The following is a 3,505-nucleotide window of genomic DNA, read 5'->3' as shown; positions in this document are numbered from 1 at the left end:
TCTCTCTCTCTCTCTCACGATGTCCGCATCTTTCCCTCTCTCTGTTTCTCTCTCTAAAGTCTCTGTGTGAATACACAACGCCGACGGGCTGGAGTTGTTCTGCGCCGCTCATCCTCTACGCCTCCTCGGTCCTGCTCCACCACCACAGCCACTATGCCCTTCGTCCTGGTCGGTAGGTCATCTCTCCTCCACCGTCTCTCTCTCTCTCTCGTCTCTCTATTTTGTGCTGCAAGAGTGCGTAATAAACAAGATTATTGTGTCTTTGATGTCTGTGTTGGTGGCTTAGAGTTGTGAGGTGCTTTGTGATGGAGGTAATTCTTTAATGGATTTGGTTTATGAACATGAAGTTAGGATTTTGTTTCAATTTTTGTGTGAATGATGTTTGTGTTATACTGGCAGCTCTAGGGTTTTATTTGCTTTTGGATTTTTTTTTGGGTTTGAGAAGATTTTACTTTGCAATTGTCCTATTCATCAGTTTTTTCTTTAGTTTAGCGTATTGGGTTTGGAAAATTTGCATATTGTTTTAATTTAACAGCAGCTTGCATTAATTATCCCCAAAAGTTATTATCAAAAAAAAAAAAAACCATGGAGTTTTGTTCTTATAAAAACCACATCATGTTCTCTTAACTCATAAATTTTATGCTGTGATAATCTTAATGATTTTATACATACAGACGTAGTCCAACTACAATTAGTTCTATGTATTTTGTTCGAGTTATGCACACAAAGCTGAACAAAAAGGGGAAAATAGATCATAAACTAGGAATGAAGAAAATCTTTGGTGCTAAACTAATTAGTGATGAAGTTCTTTGCTTAACATGAAAACCTTATAACCAAAAAAGAGAAAAAAGAGTCCCTAACAAGACTGTCAATTCCATCTAAAAACCCTTTTTGCTAATAACTATCACTTGTTCAAAGAACTTAAATCAATAGCTTCTCATCTTTCCTATAATAATATGCCACAAGAGGCAGCAAGTTGGGATGACTCAGTTTTCCCAGCCTTCTCATATGCTATCTAACTCCTCCCTTCCCACATTGTTCATATGCTTGTACCTCTTTACCACCACGGTAGGAGTCGCATGATTCTAGAGGTGGGCCGCATAGATATTCATTGCCTGCATTTTAGTTTAAATGCAATTAAGATTCCACAATCCTTGGAAGAAAAACTTGAATTATATACATTATTCCAAAGAAAAGTTCATGTCCTCTACAGGTTCTATTCGGTTGAACCTTTGAGAATAGAACCTGCTATAAAACAATTATAAACTAATCTCACTTGATGTGTTGAAGTCAATTCAGATATTTTGTTCATATAAAACTAATAGAATCGCTAAGGAAGATGAAATGATCAAAGGAAAAAAAGATATTTAGTAGAACTTCCCCAGGCTCGTGTTCTGTTTTAGTCAAGTTTTAGGATCAAAACTATGAATGAGTTTCATATATCTAAGTGGTGATATATGGCTCAAACGGAGTAAAATATTCTCAAACATATTAGTATGTTTGCACGAACATGCATAGCTAATACATACATCAGAGTCAACTGTGTTGTGCGTGCGCAGACACAAAGACAACCATCGAACCAAATCGATTTGAAACTCATCAGTAACATGATCAGTAACATGTTACTGATCAGTACCTTGAGGTTAGTGTACACTAACCTCAAGGTACTTATATGTAGTGCTATCAGCAGGGACAACATCATTCTTTGCCCCAGCTTCAACAACCATGTTACATAATGTCATCCTTTCTTCCATCTATAAAGTATAGAGGATTAGAGACTTATATTGATCCACTTGAACAATCACAAATAGTAACATGGTTAACATCACAGATGTAAATTTGTACTAATACCATAGAAGCAGTAAATGCAGTAACTGTCTTTTAAAATTTACTTACAGTTAAGCTTTCAACAGTTGTGCCAACAAACTATATACACTTAAATGTTGCACCAGATAAAGATATTTCACCAATGCAAAGCATAACGTAAAGATTGCATGGTAATGTGGCAAAATGGAAAAGGGAAGATATATTTATTTACATGAACCACTTTATAAATATTGGCTCATGCAATAAAAGTGCTTTATTGTATAAGGCTGCATCAGGAAAATTTAAAGAAAATTCTAGATTGAAGGACCAGTTTAACTTACTTGTAAAATCAAATCTTTTGCAAGTAAATAATTTGGCATCTCACCATCCATTACAGATCTCAGAGTTGGGGGAACCTGAAAATGAAAGTTGCATAAAAAATTGATATAAGGATACAAAAAATGCAATTTGACATTAGAAAAGAAAAAGTTGTCTGAGATATAGCACAGAAACAGATTGCAGAAAATAGGTTTGATAAAAGTTGAGGAAAATTGAAAAGCACAACCCTCCCATATTCTTTAGGTTTCTAGTTTCTTTAGTGTAACAGTAGCAAGGTTTGAGACTTGGAGATCCACTCACTCACATAGAGGTTTGTGCCAAAATAAAATTCATGACAATTATAAGTTGAGATAATTGCTGAAGTTTTTGATTCTCATGAGGTATTGCTGAAGTTTCTTTTTTTTTTTTTTAATTTTTTAAAAAGAAAAAAAAAAGAGTTCAGCATGCTTGCGCTTGGCATTTTAAATGCTGTAATTACTTTCAACAGGAGGCTCTTTTAAATGCCATGAATGATGAGCTTCCCAGAATACAAGAACAAGTTTACTATGGGCATATAAATTCTCACACTGATGTGCTGGACAAATTCCTATCGTAATTATGGTATTCAGCAATACCTCATTAAATTCAAGCTTCAATTTATAAGTTGGGATTCTCTTACATCGAGGCACCATAGCCCTTGTAATATAAGATGTGTATTTGTTGCTAATGCAACTACTTTCATCTACTATCATCATCACAATTGTGATCTTGGGATTTATTTGACCTCTCCTTTATTCCACAGCTTGGTTACACCAAAAAGTAGGAGGAAAGACATTTTCGAGGAGTCATCACTTTGGAGGTAATAGAGAAGAAAGTGAAATCTCTTGTTGACTATCTTGATTAGATTTTCGACACTATAAAATCGTGGATCAAAGTTGGTCTCCTGAGACGCTACTTTATTTGAATGTTTAAGAGTCATTTGTAGAAGATGCTTTTGGTAAAACTGTATCACAGATGGTTTTTGTAGAATTGGACATATCTCATTAGCATGCTCATCTTTGTGTTTGGGTTTTAGCCTTTCTGTCTTGATACATCTATGGACAAACTATATTTACATGCACACAGCTTATATGTGACTGCCGATGCCCATGAAGGGCAGTCTATCCCTCAGATAACCATTTAGTGTACTTCATGCTAATAGTAATCTTCACCCATCTTATATAATTCTTGTGCAGGAATGTAATATTGAAGAGGTATCAGATGAGGAAGAACCTCCATCAAAGAGCTCAGAGGATAAGAAGGCTAATGGGCCAGATTCTGGAAAAGCACCCAGTCTTGTGTTCAAGATCACTAGCAAGGTTCCATATAAAACTGTTTTGAA

The 3,505-nt window shown here is 35.3% G+C and overlaps 1 long non-coding RNA gene across 1 annotated transcript; it reads left to right on the top strand.

Annotated features, from left to right (window-relative positions):
• On the top strand, window positions 1-3,505 carry LOC108981501. The gene is made up of 3 exons (XR_001994564.2): window positions 1-172; window positions 2,927-2,983; window positions 3,360-3,505. It is a non-coding gene; the product is annotated as an uncharacterized LOC108981501 (long non-coding RNA).

Source organism: Juglans regia, chromosome 8, assembly GCF_001411555.2.
Source record: "Juglans regia cultivar Chandler chromosome 8, Walnut 2.0, whole genome shotgun sequence".
Classification (NCBI taxonomy): domain Eukaryota; kingdom Viridiplantae; phylum Streptophyta; class Magnoliopsida; order Fagales; family Juglandaceae; genus Juglans; species Juglans regia.
This window is presented reverse-complemented; position numbering and strand designations above follow the sequence as displayed.